At 47.3% G+C, this 26,147-nt stretch overlaps 2 pseudogenes; one reads left to right on the top strand and one right to left on the bottom strand.

Moving 5' to 3' along the window:
* The first annotated feature begins 1,757 nt into the window (after positions 1 to 1,757).
* LOC142244778 (U2 spliceosomal RNA) lies at positions 1,758 to 1,958 on the top strand (annotated as a pseudogene).
* A 1,133-nt stretch (positions 1,959 to 3,091) lies between these two features.
* Positions 3,092 to 3,297, bottom strand: LOC142244777 (U2 spliceosomal RNA; annotated as a pseudogene).
* Between the last annotated feature and the right edge of the window lie 22,850 nt (positions 3,298 to 26,147).

Here is a 26,147-nt window from a genome sequence, read left to right as displayed (position 1 = left end):
GCAACCACAAACTGGTGGATTGTAAATAAAAGTTGTTGTTGGCTTAACCGTGACCGCCTCCGGAGAGGCAGATTGGAGGAAGGGCCCGCAGTGGAGCAGGCTGGGGCCCAGCCACCACCGGAACCGGTGGCAATCCTCTGGAGGGGTTCAGGGGTCCCCATGGACGTGGGTCCCCTGAAAAGGACAGAACCCGCTCGGGTAACTTGTGCTGGACTGGGGTCAAGGGGTGCTGCCCATTTGCTTAGGGGCAGCATCAGGGCCAGGTTACTTGGGTGGGAGAGAGCAGAAGCCATTACTGTTACAAAACGTTAAGGTAAGAGTACCTCCCGATGTGGGAAGATGTTATTATATTTGTAATGTGTTACCGTTTTATCTTTTCCAGTTTGTGAAAATAAAACCGGTGATGGACGGGCAGCCGCGGGCGGTCTGCATTTTACTAAGGGGGAATGTGGCGCCCTGGACAAGGCAGGGGCCACAGAGAACAACACCAACACACCCCACACTCCCGGTCAGGCACACCAAAGTCAGACAAAAACCCTTGTTGCCTTCCTCCAGGGGCTGATGTCCACACCAGGGGGTGGAGCCAGGCGGTTGGTCTCCACCCACCGAGGAGTTCACAGTCCTGGAGGCGGGAAAACAGTCAGTTAAACTTTGGAGGAGAAAGTGAGAGCAAGGAAGTGGTAGTAGAGCAGACTGAAGTTGGTCCGGGTGTGTGGCCCGGACGGAACAGCAAGGTTGGCAGACGGTGGTGACCGTCTGCAGGAGTGGCCTATTGAAGCAGACCGTAAGGACCGTGGACGGGCAGTGGCCCGGCGGTACCGGACCGGTATGCAAAGAGAAGCCAGCACCACCCGGCAGGGGTTTACGGACCCTGACAAGGCTAGGAGTCGCCGTGAATTTGTCAAATCCATTAGCGAAGGGAACCTCCTGGGTTTCCCAGCAGCCAAGTCCCGACAGAAGGCAACAGTCCAACCGTGAAAGAGAGACACAGCCACCGCCAAGGCTACCGTTTCCAGGGCCAGAGCCTGCGGGCAAAAGGGGCTCCTCCGGCTCAAATCCAAGCCGGGGAGCGGGTTACCGGTGGGAACCCATCGGAACCGTTACACTACATAGGTGCAGGGAAAATCAGTCACCATCAACCTGCCGGGAGAAACAACACCGCAGCCGCCTGTGGGACCCGTCTATCCAGCCGTGTGTTTTACCGAAAACTGTGTCCTCATCATTGGCTGAGTGAGTACCACCGTGCCGTGCGGCACAGCGCTGCCCCTGCGACCCTGCACCTTACCAGGCACCGCAACCCGCCTGTCATCCATCCCTACCCCATCACCGGGCCCCGGGACAACCAACCCCCTACCCACTGAGGGGAGAAATAACATCCAAGCTGCTCCCTGTCATCGCTCCCGGGATCCCCGTCCAGAGCAGCGGTGGTGTCACCAATCTCACCACAACCGTGGGTGGCGTCACAGACAATATCCAATCCCCACAATCAAACCCCCCTTTTCACTCACGGGCGAGGTGCGCCGCTCGAGGCCCCGGGATCCGGCCCACCGCTCGAGCCACCACCGAGCAGTAGTAGCAGTAGCAGCCGGACCCGAGCAGTGGGTGAGCGCAGCGCACCTCCTCCCCCCGCGACCCTACCTTGGTCGGTGCTGGAAGGTGCCTGGGATTGCACGACTGCCGGCCTTGGGGGAGTGTGTGCACCTTCTGGTGACACATAACCCTCTTGTACCTGGACGGTTCCCAGGCAATGGGAGGCGATCACCTTTGTTATTTTAAAGTCCTACCGATAAATAGAAAAAAAAAAATCTGTTCTTATCAGTTTAATATCTGATGCGTCCCATATCTGGGGACCATATATTAAATTGATTTTTAGAACAGGAAGATGAAAAAAGAGCTTGCTCTGTCCACTCCACACATTGACCTGGTATTGCAGTACCTCCAGGACCGGTGCACCCCTTCTTAACCCAGTTTCCAAAAGCAGAACTCAATTCACCTGATTCAAATGAGCCCGATTAGTGAATTGAAAGAAAGCAAACAACTTCATATGCACCTCAATTTGGCCAATTCACTTTTCACACTTTCTCCCTTTTTTTTATCTTTCACACCTTTTACTTGCTTTATTCATCCAAAAGCTGCGAAATATAGCAAACTCATCTCCACTCAACTTGACCAACTCTGCTATGTCCCGTGCAGTATCTTGTTCTCAGTCTTCTCTAGATCATTTGCAATTGAATGGAATAGATCCCTTTTGGACACATTGGATTCAGCTGCTGCAGTGACTGCAGGTGTTAGAAGATGCAGATTTGGCATCAGGTGCTGTCTATCAGATTACACTCCAATTAAAGGTTCCATGTTTATTCCTACCATGCATTGTTTTTCGGTGTTTTCTTTGAGCAATGATGATGTCTTTAGTGATCTGTTGGCTCCCTCTCCTGGAGGAAGAGTTTGCTTGCTCTTGGACTTTCAAAAAGAGAGGTCATGATAGACATTTAGCTTCTGAGCCCAATTGGGGACAGTCATGGGTGATGAATGTTTTGCAACCTGCTGCGAAGCCTGATACCGCAATATAAGGAACGTCAAATACTAAGAATGGGCGGCCTATGAAAGAATTAGTACTTTCATTAAGCATACTTAAACGGCTAATTGGGAATAGACAAACTGTAAAAAGCCCTCTGAGAAAGCCCCTCTCTAACCTTTGTTAGTAAGCTTTTATGTAGTCTGCCTGTTGATGTATTTTCCGTTTGAACAGTGCACAACATGAAGAGACGGAACACTGGCTTGTCACAATGCCCCCCGCTGACATCACAATATTCCATTAAATTGCAAATTATCTAGATAAGACTGAGAAAAAGATACTGCACGGGACATAGAAGAGTTGGTCAAGTTGAGTGGAGATGAGTTTGCTATTTGGCGCAGCTTTTGGATGAATAAAGCAAGTAAAAGGTGTGAAGGATAAACAAAAAGGGTGAAAGTGTGAAAAGTGAATTGGCCAAATTGAGGTGCATATGAAGTTGTTTGCTTTCTTTCAATTCACTAATCGGGCTCATTTGAATCAGGTGAATTGAGTTCTGCTTTTGGAAACTGGGTTAAGAAGGGGTGCACCGGTCCTGGAGGCACTGCAATACCAGGTCAATGCGTGGAGTGGACAGAGCAAGCTCTTTTTCCATCTCCCTGTTCTAAAAATCTATTTAATATATGGTCCCCAGATAGGGGATGTATCAGATATTAAACTGATAAGAACAGATTTTTTTTTTTTTTCTCTGTGCATCGGTAGGACTTGAAAACAAAAAAGGTGATCGCCTCTTGTTGCCTGGGAACCATCCAGGAACAAGAGGGTTATGTGTTACCAGAAGGCGCACACACTCCCCCAAGGCCGGCAGTCGTGCAATCCCAGGCACCTTCCAGCACCGACCAAGGTAGCGTCCTCCGAAACTACACTTGATCTTAGCCAAAAGGCCGAGAAGCAATAATCCGAATTGGTTTCGACCTTGAGTGGCACCCTGGCCTATGCTGGACACATCTTAGGGAGAGGGAGACAAAGCCACGCCTACAGAAGACATTTTGTCACCCAAGCCAACCCTTGAAAAGGCTGTTTTGCAGAGCAAAAACAAGAAGAATGGTGCGTTTTGCAGCCGCCGCCCACTGCAATGAATCTGAATAACTCCTCCTTTTGGGCACAAGCACCTCCCCTCCCTCTTGCAGTCTTTCCAATTCATGATAGAAAAAGACGGACGGGCAGGACAAGACAGGACAGGCTGCCTGACTTTCCGTCACTGCCACCCTTTGCCATCCTTACCCGTAGAAAGCCCTTTCATCATCCCCAAACCCTAATCTTTTCCCTTCCCTTCCCAGCCCCCAATCCCTGCCCTCTGTACCCCTCCCACCACCCGCATCCCTTCCCCTGTCATCCCCCTACCACCCGGGAAAAAAAGTGCTTGCCCCCTCCTTCCACTAGCCCACCATCCCACCCAAAGAGCAACTTCTGCTGCGCAGCTGTCTTTCTAAGCAGCAGCGCTATTGTGATGTCAGCGGGGGGCATTGTGACAAGCCAATGTTCCGTCTCTTCATGTTGTGCAATGTTCAAACGGAAAATACATCAACAGGCAGACTATAGAAAAGCTTATTAACAAAGGTTAGAGAGGAGCTTTCTCAGAGGGCTTTTTACAGTTTGTCTATTCCCAATTAGCCATTTGCTTGCAGTCTTTCCAATTCATGATACAAAAAGACGGACGGGCAGGACAGGACAAGACTTGCTCGCATTCTTGCACTACCCTGTAGACCCCCTTCTTGTGATGTGAAGGTGTGGAGTCAGTGCCTACGTGTAATTCCTTACACCACTCCTCTGGCTGACTTGGGGAGCGGTCACTGAATGGGTGGGGTGAAGTAATGGTGGATGCTGCTGTTTGGATAGCATGTGTATCTACTGTGAACAGCTTCTCAATGCTGGCAAATCGTGGCAGCTTAACCTCTTGCTCTCTGCAGTTCAACACCCTCACGGGCACTCTTCCCTTCCGTATTAATGAATAAATAGCATATAGATACCCCACAAATGTAGATAAAGGTAGGGTATGGGAAAAGGGGGAAGAGAGTAACAGGAAAATAGTATAATAAAGTATACCTTCCAGGGGGGAGAGGAAATGGCAGCACAGCCAGTGGAGGTGAAGCAAGGGGAGCCTGCAACTAAAGAGTTGAGAGCGTTATCACATGGTGACTGAGCCTGATTGTAACGGGAGCATAGAGGTGCCGATCCTGTCTTACCTGCGTTGGTGTAGAAGTGGGTCTCCTGTGGTGGAGTCAGCTGTGTGCAGTGCGACCGTAGTAATAGCTGCGCCCACTTCCTGTATGGGAGTGGAACGCAGTGAGGCTAATGGAACGCATGCCTGCGCATGCGCATTTGTGTTTAAAATCTCGCATGCGCAGAACGAAGGAAAGGCTGTGCTCACTTCCTAATAAAAGAGAGTGATACGCAGCTAGGCAGCGGTGAATGCATGATGACGCAACAACAGGAGGGGTTGATAGTAAACACAGGAGATAAGCGCCAGGAGCTATATAGGTATAAGAAACGGATATGTGTGTAACAGTATGATTACATTGGCATAAATGGACATAATTCTAATAGGCAGGACAGGTAATAAGGAGCACAAGGGATATGCTAAAATGTATTGTGTGACAAGAAAGTTACAGGAAAGGACAGGATAACAGGTGTAGGGACCAACAAGGTATGACAAGGGGTATTAGGATATGGTAAAGTAGGTATGAATGTAGTAATGGGGCAGGCATAGGGAATTGTGTGCGAATGTGAATTACAATAAGTCACTAAGGAATGGAATATGTGAGTGTGTGCCTAATGTAAACTAATATAGTACTGGCAAAATTATACATGGAAAGGGAGAAGGTGAGGGGGGAGGGGGGGAGGCTGTTTTTGACTACAAGGGTATGAGATATGAGTGATCATAGGGATAGTGTTACATAAGTAGAAAAACCTATAGAGGACCGGATGTGTAAGTACATACCTTATACAAACCTATAGAGTGCTGACGGGTGAGAGTGTGATGTTAGATACAAGACATCCTATAGTGAATAGTTAGCTGTAATCAAGTGCAGCAGGGATATTTCACGTAACTATGGGAACCTGGAAAGTAAAGAAAAGGGAGAAAAAAAGGTTAGACAAGGTAATCAGACATAATGTAACCAGTTGATCAGACATGACAAATAAAAAACAAGGAATAATGGAACTACATACATAGTGGAATTAGATATAGTGTGAACACGGAAAAGAACCGGGCGTTAGAAAAAATGTGCACGGCCCAATGAATCAAGTCTGTACTTCATATTCATGATTTAAGCTCTTGGGTTCTAACGTGCCCAGAGTACATATCCAGAAAGATTCCCTTTCTTTGAGCTAAGCACAAGTCAACAATACGTTGTAAGCAGATTCTATTACCAGTCTCACACCATTTTGTGACGCATAATCACACAGTGGCCCAATTAAGATTTCAAGTTATCGAACATGTCCCACCCATAAGGAGGGAGAGGCGGCGATAAAATTAGGAAGGTCAAAGAAAGGGAATATTTCTGGATATATACTCTGGGCACGTTAGAACCCAAGGGCTTAAACCATGAATATGAAGTACAGACTTGATTCATTGGGCCGTGCACATTTTTTCTAATGCCCGGTTTTTTTCCTTGTTCACACGATATGTGATTCCACTATGTATGGAGTTCCATTCTTCCTTGTTTTTTAATTGTCATGTTTGTCATGTCTGATCATTTTATAGAGATCCAAGGGCCAGCGCCTGCGGGCAAAACGGGCTCCTACGGTACCTATACGCCGTGGAGCGGACTACCATTGAGGTGCCATCGGAGTCAACACAGTTAGACATGTGCAGCGAAAGACAGCCACCATCACCTGTCCGGGGAGAGCAACGACACTGCAGCCGGCTGCGGGACCCGTCCATCCAGCCGTTTGGTTTACCAGAGACTCTGTTACTTTGTACCTGAGTGAGTACCACAGTGCCATCCGGCACTGCGCCGTGCTGCCCCTGCAATCCTGCGAATACCCTGCAGATTTTGCCTTCAGTAATTTGGAGATTACTCTCAAATTTATATCCATGTGCCCTAGCTCACTAAGGAAGATTCAGGTTCTTTTCAATCGATTATTACTTTTCACTTCATAGAGACCTTGATGTCTGTATGTTGCCCTATGATGCTCTTTTTTTCTCAACAGGCTTAGAGGTATAACCTCTCCCATAAGTCCATCACTCTGATGAAATAATAGGGGATGTTCTGAAAAACAATACAGCATTATCTGTTAATATTATCAGTATAGTCAGCAGACGTATTAAGTCACTGATTCCAACGTAAGTTATCCTCTTTGCAATCATGAGGACAAGGAAGCATCTATTTTTCTAATCTAATTAGCGACACCTCTGTCTTTCTTACAGGTGTCTTCTACCCAATACCCCTGATGAACCCCCTTCATTGCGTTAGAAGGTGGGGGAAACGCGTCGGGAGAGCTACAGGAGCCCACTGCGGCAGGCCCGGTTGCTCTATTCTAACAATCTCAAGTTCATAGACCGGAGAATTTATTATCCGGCGAAGAACCTACATCTAACGCTATTATGTATTATATGTAGTCTGTCTAAACACAATTTGCACTTGGTGCTTGGTGGTGGACACGAGCTAGTGGAAAATAGGGATAGCCACCCGGAGCGGGAGAGGTCCAAAACAGTATGACACCCTCCGCTGGCAGGAAGGGTCATTTGAGGATCTAGATCAGTATCTCTAAACCTGACATCTATTGCAGACCTATTGCTTATTACCTCACGCCTTTCTATTTTCCATCTAAGCTACTATTCACACTGTGTTGTCTATTTTTGTTGTCTGAAAGACATATGGTGTCTATATTTTATTAATCTTATAAATAAAGATATTTTTTTTAGAGGTATTGTTTACGTGGTTTGCTCTGGTTATAATACCTCTTCTCTTTACTAGTTGTGGTTTACGTAATCTTATCCTATATAGCAGATTCCTACTTGCCCATACACAGGAGGTTTTTAACCTAGAGAGAGGCTTCAGCATAGCATTAGGGACCCAGTTAGGAGATATGCCATGAAGGGGCAACTGGGCAGATATACAAATGGCCATTTATATATGCTAAATATCTCATTTTTCTCAGATTTTCCTTAGCAGTAATGCAGGTCCATGTTCACACATTCATGGTTTCCATACTTTAGCATTATCAGAGTGCAAACTGTCTTTTTGTATTTTATTGACTGCTCTAACTGTGAAGATCCCTTTCCTATTTAGTTGCCAAAACAACCTTTCCTCTACATTTTTTCCTGGTCTCTTTTGAAAGGTACTTAGAGGAAGGTGCAAGTCATTTGTATTGATCACACATGTTTTTTTACATATACAGTGTGTGAAATATATTTTTTAAAGGTACTATTGACATGAATTTCTCACCAGATGTCAGTATAACCAATCCACACAGGCAAAAAAATAAAACCATAGATGTCCAGATATTAAATTATATGTAATTCTAAGGCTAGAGTTACCCTGGCATATGACTCACACATGTGCAGTATGAGGAAATGTCGCATTGCACTCAGCTCCATGTAAGACAATGCTGCAGCTCAGATCTGCGAGTTTTTCCTCAACTCTAACAGGATTGAGGAAAGAATGCAGCATGCTGCAATTGTCTATGAGTCTCTCATCACTTGCACCCATACAAGTCTATGGGTGCGGGTGAAACATTGGATGACGTCCGAGCGAAGTGTGATATACGCACGAGCTTACAATGCAGCAGATGGAAAGATTCATCTCTTCCTCTCCTCCACAGCTATTATCTAATCCCATCCTTGGTTCAAATCCCACCAAGGACAACATCTGCAAGGACTTTGTATGTTCTCCCCATGTTTGTGTAGGTTTCCTTCTGGTTCTCCAGTTTACTCTCACACGCCAAAGACATACAGATAGGGAATTTAGATTGTGCGCTGTAATGGGGACAGTGCTGCTGTTGTATGTAAATCACTGCAAAATATGTTTTTCACCCTCCTATTTCGTATGTCCTGTGTACTTTTGTAATTTGTAATTTTTCCATTTTCCTGCACCCTCTTTTTTGACACTCAATATAATTTACTGTTATAAATATTGGTTTGAGTCCCTGTTGACCTGGAGATGTGAAGATAAATGGTCAAATTTAAAGACTTTTTTTCTTTTGTTTCTTACTTTAGTAATCTTCCTGTCTGCGGAGCTTTGATAATGCTTTATTGGTAATGTCGTGCATGGATGACATGTTTTGTTGCAGAATCCCAATAGAAACACATATGCATTTTACATACAGATTGTCTGCATCTCATTAAACTCTATGTTGAAAACCTGTAAATAAAACACATAACTGCAAGATAAGTGAGAAAACTCATTGCATTTCAATTTCTGCCGTATTAGGCAGCTTTCATAGAAGCGATCATAGGCAGCTCAGTCTTTCCTGGGTAGGGTGAGTAAAATACAGGTTTTTTGGTTGTTTTTTTTCCTTTTTAAATAAACTACAACCAGGGGACGGGTTTTCCCAAACCGGAAAACTCCTTTAATGCTTGTAACCTCTCCGGCTTATCTGCAACCCAAAATGTGAAATCAGCCGCTTATGTGACTGTAGTGAGAAAGTCAGGATGGATTCATGGCACTTTTACATGGCGAGATTTTTCATCAGTATTTGCTTGAAAGAACAGAGGTGAGATCCAAAACACATAAGAGGTGCAAATGTTTCAGTTATTCTTTTTCTCTGTGTTTGTTCCCCTTTGATTTTCGGGACTTACAAATACTGATGGAAAATACTAACCAAAATACTGACTGTGTGTGTAATAGTGCTGTAAAATACGTCCTTATTCCAAGAATGCGGGAGTTATACTGTAATGCGCTGTCTTCTCTGCTTCATCCTATTCACGAGAGCAGGAGCATCTAATGGGGCAAGATGCACTTCTTGAGTAAGTGAGGGTCCTGTGTCACCAGCAGATTCCCTGCCGTGTGACTCTATGTGGTATGTGATAGACTCCCAAACAAAATGAACCAGACAGATACACACAAAATAAATACACAACACATTGCAATTAGGTGTCAAATGGTCCCAATTTTATTGAAATTTACATGACACTGAAAATGGCACACCCCCGACTGACGGAGAGTCACCCTCCAGCGCTCAGGAGAGGAAAAACCCCCTGTGGGTGAAACCTCTAGGGAACCATGGCCGGAGGATTGCCCTTCCCCTTGGCTTATAGAGTTAGCGCCGATATATAACAGATGTATATCATAAACAAAAAAACTCCTAAAACCTAGAATTTATTAATAAGGTTAAAAGGAGGGGAAACCCCACATCCAATACATTAAATAAGAAAACAACACACAAGGGGGCTGACCCTAATAAGCCCTATGACTGTCCCTACCTTGCAGCGGAGGTCTGCGCCCTATTACCTGCGCAGTTGGCGCCCCCGCTCACAGTCGACTTTTACCTAATGAGTCCCTATTAGTCCCTATTGTGAGATAAAGTGATTAACAATCTAGGATCAAATAACAGATGTACATACAGTATAACAGATGTAACAGCAGGTTTACAATTTGTACATTTTACCAGATTTACAGACAATGAAATAATACATTTAGACTATAAATGTGATAATCTGGATGGGGGGGAGATCTGGCTGCTATATCTGTCACCACAAGAATTGATACAACTAATTTGGTTAACCTGATTGAACAATTTCTCCCTCACAGATCCAGGTTCAACTCTCCAGAAGTTGCACACTTGGTTACAGGGTTTGTTCATTTCGGATAACCTCTAATTGGTTGAATATCCCTCCCAATTTATCACCCACTAAAGGCATAGCCAGGAATTTCTAAATGAGAGCTACTCTCTGGAGAGGGTAACAGAAGTGGATCCTGTGCTGGGGACCCCCCCTCAGTTACCTTTATATACCCTGGGGGTGTCTAAAGCAGACAACCTCTTTACCTGCTAGAACCTACAAATTACACCAAGGTGGGCACATTACGTGGGGTGGTCAAGCTCAACGTCTCCAGGCACATCAGTAATGTCACTGATCGTGGCAACGCAACCTTCTTTTATGGAATCTTCTTTTTGACATGTGTTTATGAGCTCATAACAGTTGTCATGGTTACTACAGGGGCCTACTACATAAAGGACCAAAACTTTAACCCTTTCACCATTGGCAATTCTTTTCACTTTAGAAGTCAATCATTGCACTTGTTATCAAGCAGGCGCCCTATTATTATGGCCTCCCATAGATACCAAAAGAAATAGAGGTCGTGGATTAAACGTTGTGTTTTCATGAATATTGTGCATTTGTTGCATGGAAAGGTTGGGCTTATAAATATTAATTTGCACATAAAAAGTTAAGGGCAAATTACTTGTAAAACAATTACATTTTAAGCAATTTCCTAATATACATCCTACATAGTTACTGGATGAATAGACATGGGTTCATAAAGTTCAACCTATCCTCAAAGTTATATATTTTCTGTCTCTTGATTATTTATATCCCACATTGCCTTGTGTAGTGAGATATGCATCCAGCCATTTTTTAAATGTTATTACTATAGTGTCTGCCATTACTACCTCTTGTGCTAGAATATTTCGCAGTCTGACTTCTCTAACTATAGACAAAAAAAGACTGACTACACTCCTCCATAAAATACAAAAAGACAGTTTGCACTCTGATAATGCTAAAGTATGGAAACCATGAATGTGTGAACATGGACCTGCATTACTGCTAAGAAAAATCTGAGAAAAATGAGATATTTAGAATATATAAATGGCCATTTGTATATCTGCCCAGTTGCCCCTTCACGGCATATCCCGTAACTGGGTCCCTAACGCTATGCTGAAGCCTCTCTCTAGGTTAAAAACCTTCTGTGTATGGGCAAGTAGGAACCTGCTATATAGGATAAGATTACCTGTGGCAATGTTCAATTATGCACCTGTTCACACGTCAGGTCGAGGAGTGCAGTCAGTCTTTTTTTGTCTATATGAAGAGGGTCATACCTTCTGACCGTGCACCCTTCCCCCAGTTGCCAGAGGTAATCTTATCCTATATAGCAGGTTCTTACTTGCCCATATACAGGAGATTTTTAACCTAGAGAGATCAACTGGTTAAATTATATCTGATTACCTTGTCTAACCTTTTTTTCTCCCCTTTCTTTACCTTCCAGGTTCCCATAGTCACGTAAAATATCCCTGCTGCACTTGATTACGGCTCACTATTCACTATAGGATGTCTTGTATCTAACATCACTCTCTCACCCGTCAGCACTCTGTAGGTTTGTATAAGGTATGCACTTACACATCCGGTCCTCCATAGGTTTTTTTACTTATGTAACACTATCCCTATAGTATTGTTTAAGTTTGTAACGTTTAAGAAAATGTGCCTCCCATAATGGGATGAAATGTTCTAACATGTTATGTTTTGTTTCTTCAGTCCGGAAGTACTGAGTTTAACAAAGGGGGAGTGTGGCGCCCCAGGACCTGGTCGCCACAACAGCATTGCCCCTCCAAAGGGTTGATGCTGAGCCTGGAGGTAATTGGGGGGTATATTGGCCAGTAATTTTAACATCCAACGCAGTGCTCCCTCAGGCCAGCAGGGGGAGCTCTGAACCTGGAGTTCCAGGGAGCATTCCTTAAGTCTGACCTGAGGGAGGAGTTAGTGTTCAGTCTGTAGGAGAAAGCAGAGAGTGCAGACGCCGAGTGTGCTGTCCTGTGGAACTGGGGCCTAGAGCTGGAGCAACTTGGCCCAGTGAAGCAGGAGGAGCAGAGAGGCACAGAAGAGACTCGGACATCAGAGTCTGTGGCCACCAGGGCCTAAAATACTCCCTGGTAGCCGAATCCGAAGGGCAGGAGAGCTGCAAGCACCTGGCCCATAAACAGCCCGAAGGTACAGCTGCATCATCAGGGCCCGGTGTGGACTCCAGCAGAGAAGCACCAGAGAGGGCCTGCGCGGCCTACCACAGAGGGAAAGGGACGTACCACCAGTCCCAGCAGCAAGAGGGCCATTGCTAAATTCAGAGAGCAGGGTCCTATCACAGTAAGGAAAAGAACAGTAGTAGGCCTCATACTCATCCGGCCAAAACGACATCTCAGTTACTTCCAGACTGGCCGGAGCCCTCTACCACCTGTAACGGTCTCCCAGGACTAACCGTTTGTGAAGTAAAAGAGAAGGTAAAGAGACTGTTGTTTGTGCCTGTTTCTTTCATTGCCTGTCGGCCCTGCACAGCGTTATCCACACAACAGCATAGACTCTCACGAGCACCAACAGTCTCCACGGAGCACCGCTCCACCTGTGGGGAGCAGTACCATCATTGCTGCCATTCCATCACCCCGGAGGCCTCATACAGCAGCGACGGCTTAATAGCCGCATACCACAGGTGGCGTCACGAACACAAACTTTATTCACCCCCAACACTGAAGCCATATTTAATTGACACCCACCAGGGCCTCGGAGTCAGGCCCCGCCACCACTGACGACCCCCGGACTAGTCCGGCCCGGCACCGGGTGTCCCATAGCCCTGGGGTGGGCGAGTCAATTTTGGCGTCACAAACAGGATTTCGTGCCCGGTCCCACCGGGAACTGTGCACCTGCAGAAACTGTGCTTAAAAGGCTGTGTTACTGTTTGAAAACTGCCGCCGCCATTAGCCTCGCTGAGCGCAGGAAGAAGGGGGGCGTGCCCGAAAAAGAGCTCGAAGGGAGCGCGCCATCAGAGCGGAGGGTCGTTAACCCCGCGCTACCTGGAAGAGATTTTGAAAAGTGAACGGAGCCTGGTAAGGTTCACTAAGGGGGAGGAAGATGTCCGACTCAGAGGGAGAGCAGGTGGCTGCCATAGGCCGAGACGCTGCAGCACCAGCCGAAGCAATCCCGGTCGCCGTCCCCCCAGCCCCCGCTGTAGCGTCGGTAATGCCGATCACAATGCCGTACATTCCAGGAGCAGAATGGCTGCCGCAGTACTCCGGGGAGTCACATACCCTGAGCGACTTCAACGAAAGGCTGCACAGCTTGTTTAGGGTGTATCCTCTGACTGAGAGCCAGAAGGTGGGCATATTAATGGGGCAGCTAGCCGGCGCGTCCCAGCGTGAAGTGAAGTACTGGCCTGACACAGATAAAGGGACAGCAACCCAGATACTGGCTAAGTTAAAGAGTACTTTTGACACCCGCACCGCAGCAGAAATAAAAATGAGATTCTTCGGGTGCAAACAACGGGCCACAGACAGCATACGGGACTATGCCTTAAACCTGCAAGAGGCCCTGAAAGCAATTAAACAGGTGGACCCAGAGAGCGTACGTGAAGAAGACAAACTCCTAACTGAGCAGTTCATAGAAGGGCTCCTGTCAGATGCCCACAGGACACAGCTGCGTATCATGGTCCTGCAGAACCCTGCTCTGGACTTTGCAAAGTTTAAGGACCAGGCCATCCGGGTACTGAGAGAATCTACACCGAATGACCCAGTACCCCTCTGGCCTCTTGCAACAGGCGTCTGAAAATGCCAGCTCCGGGCAGCAGCATGCCCTACAGAGGGAGATCAGAGCCCTGATGAGGAGGCAGCAGGTAGAGCTGGCCGGAGGAGAAATTGGCAGTGTAAGGGTAAGTGACCCTCTCCCCATTGCAATACCCCCAAAAAGTGAAATGTTGATATGGTGTCGGGCAGCAATAGGCCTCAAGGGTCAAGATTACCAGGCCCTGGTAGAACCTATGTATTCAGAAAGTAGGCCTGGAGTCCTGATAGCCAGAGGGGTAGCAGACGTCCGCAAGGGAAGAGTGCCCGTCCGCGTCCTGAATTGTGGGGAGGAGGAAGCCAAATTGCCCCGGTACGCCACGGTAGCAAAACTGTACACTGTCAGTAACAATACCATCAAAGCAGTGGAACCCTTGATCCCGTCCGACCAGGCGGAAGACAATGGCTCCAAGGGACAGCTGGAGGACTGGTGCCAAAAATTGCATGTGGGCACCGACTCTACCCCCTCACACCAAAAGCATGGGGTTTATCGAGTGGTACAGGAATACGAGCGGGTCTTCAGTAAACACCCCCTAGATTTTGGGCAGGTAAAAGGGGTCAAACATCAAATCCCCACTGGTGACCATCATCCCATTAAAGAGAGATACCGCCCTGTACCCCCAGCACAGTATCAGCGTGCCAAAGAAATGTTACGGGAAATGAAGGAGGCCGGGGTTATCAGAGACAGTTGTAGCCCCTGGGCAGCTCCACTACTGCTCGTAAAGAAAAAAGATGTTACAATGAGAATGTGCGTAGACTACAGACAAATTAACCGCATTACACATAAAGATGCTTATCCACTACCCAGAATAGAGGAGTCACTAACAGCCTTAAAGTCAGCTAACTATTTCTCCACCTTGGATCTCACCAGTGGGTATTGGCAGGTTCCCGTGGCAGAGGCGGACAAGGAGAAGACTGCATTCACGACACCAATGGGCCTCTGTGAGTTCAACTGTATGCCATTCGGGCTCTGCAACGCCCCAGGGACATTCCAAAGGTTGATGGAATGCTGCTTGGGCCATCACAACTTTGAAACCGTGCTGTTGTACCTGGATGACATCAGAGTCTACTCCAAGACTTATGAAGACCACCTGAGGCACTTAGCAGAAGTGTTCGAGTCCCTGTCGGAGTATGGCCTGAAGATAAAGCCGTCCAAATGTCACCTCTTGAAGCCAAAGGTACAGTACTTGGGTCATGTGGTCAGCGCAGAAGGTGTGGCACCTGATCCAGAGAAAGTCACAGTAATCAAGGACTGGCCGAGACCCACCACGGTAAAGGAGGTGCGGCAGTTCCTTGGGCTGGTGGGCTACTACCGAAGGTTCATTGATGGTTTCACAAAGATAGCAACGCCTCTCCAAGATCTCCTGGTGAGCCAGCCAAAGAAGGCTAAGAAGCAAAGCCCTCCATTTGAATGGAACAGCCAAATAGAAACGTCTTTTGTCCGGCTGAAAGGGGCTCTCACGGGAGAAGAAATTCTGGCCTACCCTGACTACAGCCAGCCGTTTGTACTGTACACAGACGCCAGCAACGTGGGCCTGGGAGCAGTTCTGTCCCAGGTGCAGGGAGGCAGAGAGAAAGTGATAGCTTACGCCAGCAGGAAGCTTCGTCCCACAGAAAGGAATCCAGAAAACTACAGTTCCTTCAAGCTGGAGTTCCTCGCTATTGTTTGGGCAGTGACTGAACGCTTCAAGCACTATCTGGCGTCGGCCAAGTTCACCATCTTCACGGACAACAATCCGTTGACACATCTGGCAACAGCCAAGCTAGGTGCGTTGGAGCAGCGATGGATGGCCCGGCTGTCTAACTTTGACTTTACCATCAAGTACCGGGCTGGCAAGAAGAATAACAATGCTGATGCGCTGTCCAGAATGCCTCACTTACCCGAGTCTGGAGAAGACCTGGATGAACTCGAAGAGATAGAGTTACCGGCTTTCCATCACCAAGGTGTTTCCCAGTGTGAGCATGCTTTAGGAGAGAAGCGCTCGAGCCAGCACGAGGTCTCGGTCAACCCATTACTCCACCATAATTGGGAAGAGACACAGAACGGTGACCCGGCCATGCGATTGGTCAAAGAAAAGCTAGCACAAGCTGAGACCCATCTTGGCCCAGATGCTCCAGAAGAAGCCCAGCAGCTGTGGAAGGAGAGGGGACGACTGTTCACCTACCAAGGCAAGCTATGCAAGAGATATGTCAACTGGCGAACGAATGAACTCATCTGGCAGATAGTGGTCCCACAGATGGATGCTCCAATGGTCCTAGCAGCTTACCATGATAAAGCAGGACACTTCGGGTGGAAGAAGTTGGAGACCCTACTCCGTGATCGGTTCTACTGGGTGCACATGAGAAAGACAGTCGAGAAGTGGTGCCAAGACTGTGGTTCGTGTAACCTGAGGCGGAAAGATGGTGCCAGCCAGAGGTCTCCCCTACAGTCAATTGTCACGAAGCAGCCCCTAGAGTTGGTGGCCCTGGACCACGTGAAGTTAACACCGAGCCGGTCAGGCTATGTTTACGCCCTCACCATTGTGGACCATTACTCTCGTTTCCTGGTAGTAGTGCCTGTGAAAGACCAGACAGCCAGGACAGCAGCTAGAGCATTTCAGGCATACTTTTGTCGACCTCACGGTTACCCTGAAAGGGTACTGACTGATCAAGGTCCTGCATTCGAGGCAGAAGTGTTTCAAGAGTTCTGTAACATGTACGGCTGTAAGAAAATCAGAACAACACCATACCACCCCCAAACCAATGGATTGTGCGAGAAGATGAACCACGTGGTTATTGATATGCTCGAGACTCTACCTCTGGAAGAAAGAAACCAATGGCAAGAGAAGTTACCAGATCTGGTAGACCTGTATAACCATATCCCAGTAAATTCGACCAACTGCAACCCTGCTTACCTGATGCGAGCAAGACCTGGCAAGTTACCTGTAGACTTGGAGATGGGAACTGTGTCACCTGAAGCAGTTCAAGAGATAGAAGATTGGAATACAGAGCGACAACAGCAGTACCGCAAAGTTCAGGAATGCGTAGAAAAGAGCCTGTCCCAAGCAAGAACGAGACAAGAACAGAACTACAATCAAACGGCCCCGGCAACTCCCTTAGCACCTGGAGAACAGGTCCTCAAGAAAAAGCGGAGGGCGCATAAATTAGATGATCAGTGGGAGAATGAACCCTACACCATTATTCCCTCCAACTTTGACAATAGTAAGGTATGCCTTATAAGCAAGGATGAAGGCAAGACCTATCAAACAGTTTCTAGAGACCGCCTGAAAGCGTGCCCTGAGCGGTGAAAAATCCAAAAAGAAGTAGAAGTGCAAGAAAGTCCCCAAATTCAAGAAAAGGAGGAAGAGATGATCCAAACAATCCTCGGAAAATTCCCCAAAACTTGGACCCGAATCAATAACGCCATAGTGGTACCAGTCTTGACGTTCCCGCAGTTGGTCGAGCCAGAGACAGAAGAGGTTCCAGATCCACCTAAGGAACTGTCCGTCCCAAAACAAGATGACACGCCAGCAGTAGAACAGGAGAATCAACCCCCTGCCAGTGGTGAACCTGTCGTGCCCTTGGCGAATCTGAGACCCCGTAGGCAACCATCACGCATACCTGTCAGGGTTAGGCCTACCAGTAACGCGGAGGGGGCAGACACTCCAAGTAGTCAGGGACAAACCCCAGAGCTACGCCGGTCCCAACGTAGCACAGCCCCCTCCAAGGTATAGAACATAGAAAGTAAAATACCTAACAGAGTATAAATAGTTAAGTGAAAATGTCTTGTATGTAATGTTTTGGTTTAGGTGATTAAGTAAATGGACAATTGGGCCACTGGACTATGGGTGGCCAACACTCTAATTGTACATAGTTAGCACCAGTGTGCTCAACACCCCTGAAGAAAAACCCGTCCGGCGTGCATAGAGTGGGGTCAGCAATGCTCTGACGCACGCCCAGAGCCTACGTTGGGGGTTTTATCGCGGTGGGTCTCCCATGGAGCAGTGTAATTGACACCCGGCAGGGAGCCACACTGGACTCTTATAGTATTGTTTAAGTTTGTAACGTTTAAGAAAATGTGCCTCCCATAATGGGATGAAATGTTCTAACATGTTATGTTTTGTTTCTTCAGTCCGGAAGTACTGAGTTTAACTAAGGGGGAGTGTGGCGCCCCAGGACCTGGTCGCCACAACAGCATTGCCCCTCCAAAGGGTTGATGCTGAGCCTGGAGGTAATTGGGGGGTCTATTGGCCAGTAAGTTTAACATTCAACGCAGTGCTCCCTCAGGCCAGCAGGGGGACCTCTGAACCTGGAGTTCCAGGGAGCATTCCTTAAGTCTGACCTGAGGGAGGAGTTAGTGTTCAGTCTGTAGGAGAAAGCAGAGAGTGCAGACGCCGAGTGTGCTGTCCTGTGGAACTGGGGCCTAGAGCTGGAGCAGCTTGGCCCAGTGAAGCAGGAGGAGCAGAGAGGCACAGAAGACACTCGGACATCGGAGTCTGTGGCCACCAGGGCCTAAAATACTCCCTAGTAGCCGAATCCGAAGGGCAGGAGAGCTGCAAGCACCTGGCCCATAAACAGCCCGAAGGTACAGCTGCATCATCAGGGCCTGGTGTGGACTCCAGCAGAGAAGCACCAGAGAGGGCCTGCGTGGCCTACCACAGAGGGAAAGGGACGTACCACCAGTCCCAGCAGCAAGAGGGCCATTGCTAAATTCAGAGAGCAGGGTCCTATCACAGTAAGGAAAAGAACAGGAGTAGGCCTCATACTCATCCGGCCAAAACGACATCTCAGTTACTTCCAGGCCGGCCGGAGCCCTCTACCACCTGTAACGGTCTCCCAGAACTAGCCGTTTGTGAAGTAAAAGAGGAGAAGGTAAAGAGACTGTTGTTTGTGCCTGTTTCTTTCATTGCCTGTCGGCCCTGCACCGCGTTATCCACACATCACCATAGACTCTCACGAGCACCAACAGTGTCCCCGGGGCACCGCTCCACCTGTGGGGAGCAGTACCATCATTGCTGCCATTCCATCACCCCGGAGGCCTCATACAGCAGCGGCGGCTTAATAGCTGCATTCCACAGGTGGCATCACGAACACAAACTTTATTCACCCCCAACACTGCAGCCATATTTAATTGACACCCACCAGGGCCTCGGAGTCGGGCCCCGCCACCACTGACGACCCCCGGACTAGTCCGGCCCGGCACCGGGTGTCCCATAGCCCTGGGGTGGGCGAGTCTTGTATATGATCACTCATAATTCATACCCTTGTAGTCAAATACAGCCTCCCCCCTCCCCCCTCCCCTTCTCCCTTTCCATCTATAATTTTGTCAGTACAATATTAGTTTACATTATGCACACACTCACATATTCCATTCCTTAGTGACTTATTGTAATTCACATTTGCATACAATTCCCTATGCCTGCCCCATTACTACATTCATTCTTACTTGACCCTATCCTGATACCCCTTGTCTCACCTTGTTGGTCCCTACACCTGTTATCCTGTCCTTTCCTGTGTCTGTCTTGTCACACAACACATTTTAGCATATCCCTTGTGCTCCTTATTACCTGTCCTGCCTATTAGAATTATGTCCATTTATGCCAATGTAATCATACTGTTGCACACATATCCGTTTCTTATACCTTTACAGCTCCTGGCGCGTATTGCCTGTGTTTACTATCAACCCTCCTGTTGTTGCGTCAGCGTGCATTCACCGCTGCCTAGCTGCGTCTCACTCCCTTTCATTAGGAAGTGAGCGCAGCCTTTTCTCCGTTCTGCGCATGCGCGACGTTAAACACAAATGCGCATGCGCAGGCGTGCGTTCCATTAGCCTCACTGTGTTCCACTCCCATACAGGAAGTGGGCGCAGCTATTACTACGGTCGCACATAAAAGAACCCACGGCCACCACTGCACACAGCTGACTCCACCAAAGGAGACCCACTTCTACACCAACGCAGGTAAGACAGGATCGGCACCTCTCTGCTGCCATTACAATCAAGCTCAGTCACCATGTGATAACGCTCTCAACTCTTTAGTTGCAGGCTATCCTTGCTTCACCTCCACTGGCTGTGCTGCCATTTCCTCTCCCCCGTGGAAGGTATACTTTATTACACTATTTTCCTGTTTCCCTCTTCTCCCTTCTCCCATAACCTACCTTTATGTACAATTGTGGGATATCTATATGATATTTACATCATAGTTTTATTCATTATTACGGAAGGGAAGAGTGCCCGTGAGAGTGTTGAACTGCGGAGAGCAAAAGATGAAGCTGCCCCGATTTGCCACCATTTATAAGCTGTTCACAGAAGATACACATGGTATCCAAGCAGCAGCATCCACCATTACTGCACCCCACCCAGTCAGTGACAGCTCACTAAGTCAGCCAGAGGAGTGGTGTCAGGAATTACACATAGGCACTGACTCCACACCTTCACATCACAAGAAGAAGGTCTACAGGGTAATGCAAGAATACGAGCAAGTCTTCAGCAAACATCCGCTAGACTTTGGGAGAATAAAAGGGGTCCAACACTACATCCCCACAGGTGCACACCCACCCATCAAAGAGAGATATAAGCCAATACCATCTGCACATTACCTGTGTACCAAGGACATGTTGAGCAACATGAAGGAGGCTGGGGTTAGCCGTGACAGTTGTAGCCTCTGGGCAGCTCTGTTGGTCCTGTTAAAGAAGAAGGACGGCACAACTCCCCCGTATTGAGGAATCGCTAGCTGCATTGAGAACTGCAAATTATTTTTCTACCCTTTAGCCTTGATGTCACTAGTTGCTATTGGCAAGTGTCTGTTGCTGAGGCAGACCGGGAGAAGACCGCCTTTGCCACCCTGATGGGTCTCTGCGCGTTCAAAAGCATGCCCTTCGAGCTGTGCAATGCGCCAGGAACTTTCCAGAGGCTGATGGAATGCTGCTTGGGACACCGTAACTTTGAAACGGTACTGCTATACCTAGATGATGTTATTGTTTATTCTAAAGCAAACAAGATTTTAGGGTGTATAAAAAGAGAGATTAGATCCCGTGATCCCAACGTATTGTTACCCCTCTATAAATCACTTGTAAGGCCACATCTGGAATATGGGGTAGAGTCTTGAGCAGGTTGATGACCATTGGTTTGGGCATGGTAGGGTGTGGTGCGTATCTTCCTGCATCGGTACAAGCTGCAGAACTCCTTGAAGATTTCCGCTTCAAAGGCAGTGCCTTGATATGTGAGGACTCTCTCTGGGTAGCCATGAGGTCTACATAGGTGTGCTTGGAAGACCTTCGCTGCAGTATGGGCCATTAGATCTTTGACTGGTACCACAACCATAAATCTCAAATCAGATTTGCCGTGACGTTTTTGTTTTTTCTTCATTGAATTGGTCAGTGGCTGACCCCCACCTTGCTATGCACCCCAATTTGGGATGTATTCCACCTGTCTAGATTTTGGCGGTTGGTGACTGTTCACATTCAGTCATCAGGCCTTGTCCACAGGCTATTTACTTCATGCAGAATTTGCTTGGACCTGTCCCGCCCACAGCCATGAATGACTCAGTCATGGGTACGGGATTGAAATAGACCAGGTGAGTGCTGCTAAGAGCAGTTCTACTATTCATTTGTGAGGCCGTATGGCACATTTTATAAAAATATTTTAGTGTAGGACTGCCTCAAATGAGATTTGCCGTGACGTGGCGAGGTAGCTCAAGAAATTGCAAATTTTTGCCAAAAATCTCAACATTTTTATAATAAGTACAGTTTGGAATTTTTAGTGCTGAAGTGCACATTTAGTGCTGGCTTTTTGGTTTTTCTTCATAAATCTCGAGTAGTTGTCTACCATCGTAAGTGCATACGTGTATCCATTCCTGCTTGGTGTGAGTTTCACATGATCTAGAGCAACGAGTTCCAGCGGCTGGCGGGTGATTATTGGCTGTAATGGGGCTTTCTGGCTGGTGCCAGCCTTTCTTCTTAGCACACAGGAACCACAATCTCTACACCATGCTTCGATGGATTCTCTCATCCCAGCCCAGTAAAACTACATATTTCACACAGTCATAAGCAGCCCATAGGCATTCACCTGGATTTAAACCCATAACAGCTCATAGACCAAACAATCAATCTACCACTGGACCAAAGACAGGAAGCTAAATCCACTGCCTGCGGTAACTAACTTAATCCATTCTGCACTTGGGATAGGACAGCTCCCAATCCCACGTTGCTGGCGTCCGTGTACAATATAAACGGAAGACCATAGTCGGGATATGCTAGGATCTCTTCTCCGGTCAGGGCCGACTTCATCTGTTGGAAGGAACCTTCTTGCGCCTCACCCCATGTGAATGGGGGACAAGAACTGGCACATTCGGTATCCGTACTTATGGTCCTTATGTTCCCCGTGCTGTGTCCTTCACCTCGTGGAAAACTCTGCTAACTTGCCCTGGGTAACTTTCTCAAGCAGTTAAGTCCCATATACTTTATGTTACATAGTTAGATAGTTACATGGGTTGAAAAAAGACCTAGGTCATTCTAGTTCAACCTTCCTCCACCAATTATACATTTTGTCATTAAGTCATTTATAACCGACAATGTTGTGTGCACTAAGGATATCATCCAGCCCTTTTTTAAAAGCTATACTACATTTCCAAATGGAGGAATTTGCTTTTTCAGTCGCCCTACTGAACGACTACCAAACATGAAAGTCCGTTATACGCCGCAAGAAAACATGTCTAAATAGGGAGATCTGATGTTTAGTATTCATTCAGCAGGACAACTGGTTACATTTTGTCTGATTACCCTGTCAATCCTTTTTTTCTCCCCTTTCTTTACCTTCGAGGTTCCCATAGTCACGTTAAATATCCCTGCTGCACTCGATTACAACTCACTACTCACTGTAGGATGTCTTGTATCTAACATCACACTCTCACCCGTCAGCAGTCTATAGGGTTGTATAAGGTATGCTCTTACACATCCGGTCCTCCATAGGTTTTTCCACTTATGTAACACTATCCCTATGATCACTCATAACTCATACCCTTGTAGTCAATTACAGCCTCCCCCCTCCCCTTCTCCCTTTCCATCTATAATTTTGCCAGTACAATATTAGTTTACATTAGGCACACACTCACATATTCCATTCCTTAGTGACTTATTGTAATTCACATTCGCATACAATTCCCTATGCCTACCCCATTACTACATTCATACCTACTTGACCCTATCCTGATACCCCTTGTCTCACCTTATTAGTCCCTACACCTGTTATCCTGTCCAGTGCCCTGTGTCTCCTGTGGTGGCGTTAGCTGTGTGCAGTGGTGGCCGTGGGTTCTTTTATGTGCGATCGTAGTAATAGCTGCACCCACTTCCTGTTTGGAAGTGGAATGCAGTGAGGCTAATGGAACGCATGCCTGCGCATGCGCATTTGTGTTTAACGTTGCACATGCACAGAATGGAGAAAAGGCTGCGCTCACTTCCTAATGAAAGGGAGTGAGACGCAGCTAGGCAGCAGTGAATGCGTGCTGACGCAACAACAGGAGGGGTTGATAGTAAACACAGGCGATAAGCGCCAGAAGCTGTATAGGTATAAGAAATGGATATGTGTGCAACAGTATGATTACATTGGCATAAATGGACATAATTCTAAAAGGCAGGACAGGTAATAAGGAGCACAATGGATATGCTAAAATGTGTTATGTGACAAGACAGACACAGGAAAGGACAGTATAACAGGTGTAGGGACCAACAAGGTAAGACAAGGGGTATCAGGATAGGGTCAAATAGGTATAAATGTAGTAATGGGGCAGGCATAGGGAATTGTATGCGAATGTGAATTACAATAAGTCACTAAGGAATGGAATATGTGAGTGTGTGCCTAATGTAAACTAATATTGTACTGGCAAAATTATAGATGGAAAGGGAAAGGGGAGGGGGGAGGCTGTAATTGACTACAAGGGTATGAGTTATGAGTGATCATAGGGATAGTGTTACATAAGTGGAAAAACCTATGGAGGACCGGATGTGTAAGAGCATACCTTATACAACCCTATAGACTGCTGACGGGTGAGAGTGTGATGTTAGATACAAGACATCCTACAGTGAGTAGTGAGTTGTAATCAAGTGCAGCAGGGATATTTAACGTGACTATGGGAACCTCGAAGGTAAAGAAAGGGGAGAGAAAAAAGATTGACAGGGTAATCAGACAAAATGTAACCAGTTGATCAGACATGACAAATAAAAAACAAGGAATAATGGATCTCCATACAAAGTGGAACCACATATAGTGTGAACACAGAAAAGAACCGGGCGTTAGAAAAAATGTGCACGGCCCAATGCTGCACTTGATTACGGCTCACTATTCACTATAGGATGTCTTGTATCTAACATCACACTCTCACCCGTCAGCACTCTATAGGTTTGTATAAGGTATGCACTTACACATCCGGTCCTCCATAGGTTTTTCCACTTATGTAACACTATCTCTATCTATGTGTATATGATCACTCATACCTCATACTCATAACTAATACCATTGTAGTCAAATACAGCCTCCCCCCTCCCCCCTCCCCTTCTGCCTTTCCATCAATAATTTTGCCAGTACAATATTAGTTTACATTAGGCACACACTCCCATATTCCATTCCTTAGTGACTTTTTGTAATTCACATTTGCATACAATTCCCTATGCCTGCCCCATTACTACTGTACCGCCCTATACTCTATAGGTTTGTATAAGGTACACATCCAGTCCTTCATAAGTTTTTCCACTTATGTAACACTATCCCTATGATCACTCATAACTCATAGCCTTGTAGTCAATTAAACCCTCCCCCTCCCCTTCTTCACAAGTGCGCAGATGCAGGCGTGCGTTCCATTAGCCTCACTGCATTCCACTCCCATACAGGAAGTGGGCGCAGCTATTACTACGGTCGCACATAAAAGAACCCACGGCCACCACTGCACACAGCTGACTCCACCACAGGAGACCCAATTCTACACCAGCGCAGGTAAGAGAGGATCGGCACCTCTATTCTCCCGTTACAATCAGGCTCAGTCACCATGTGATAACGCTCTCAACTCTTTAGTTGCAGGCTTCCCCTTGCTTCACCTCCACTGGCTGTGCTGCCATTTCCTCTACCCCCTGGAAGGTATACTTTATTACACTATTTTCCTGTTTTCCCCTTCTCCCTTTTCCCATAACCTACCTTTATGTACAATTGTGGGGTATCTATATACTATTTACATCATAGTTATATTCATTAATACGGAAGGGAAGAGTGCCCGTGAGAGTGTAGAACTACGGAGAGCAAGAGGTTAAGCTGCCCCGATTTGCCACCATTGATAAGCTGTTCAGAGTAGATACACATGCTATCCAAGCAGCAGCAGCATCCACCATTACTGCACCCCACCCAGTCAGTGACAGCTCACCAAGTCAGCCAGAGGAGTGGTGTCAGGAATTACACGTAGGCACTGACCTCACACCTTCACAACACAAAAAGCGGGTCTACAGTACAAGTGTGACGCCCTGGACTAGCCAGGTAGTCACAGACATAACACACACACACACACACTCCCCCGGATAGTTACACTAGTCAGACACAAAACCCTTGTTGCCTCCCTCCAGGGGCTGATGTCCACACTAGGTGGGGCGGAGCCAGGTGGTTGGCTTCACCCACTGAGGAGTTCACAGGCCTGGAGGTGGGAAAAGCAGTCAGTTAGTTGGAGTTCAGTTTAGAGTTGAGCCGTGGAGGTAGTGAGTTCAGTGAGGAGCCCAGTTGTGGGCAGGAGTGCGAAACTGCTAGTGTCTGGGTCGGAGCCAAGGCACTGTCAGCAAGGTTGGCAGACGGTGGTGGCCGTCTGCAGGGGTTAGTGGATCAACGCGGAACCGTAGGACCGGGGTCAAGCGGTGGCCTGCCGGTACTGAACCGGGGGAGCGGAGTGAAGCTAAGCACAAAGGCAGGGCTATTGGACCCCGACTAGGCTTGGAGCCGCCGACAAAGGTCAAATCCGACAGTGACCGTAACCCCAGGGGTTTCCTAACACCCAAGACCCGACAGAAGGCAACCGTCCGCACCGTGAGGATATACAGCCACCAGAGGCTAGAGATCCAAGGGCCAGCGCCTGCGGGCAAAATGGGC

Source organism: Anomaloglossus baeobatrachus, chromosome 6, assembly GCF_048569485.1.
Source record: "Anomaloglossus baeobatrachus isolate aAnoBae1 chromosome 6, aAnoBae1.hap1, whole genome shotgun sequence".
In the NCBI taxonomy this organism is placed as follows: Eukaryota; Metazoa; Chordata; class Amphibia; order Anura; family Aromobatidae; genus Anomaloglossus; species Anomaloglossus baeobatrachus.
Note: the sequence above shows the minus strand (reverse complement) of the source record. Positions and strands in the feature narration are given on the sequence as shown.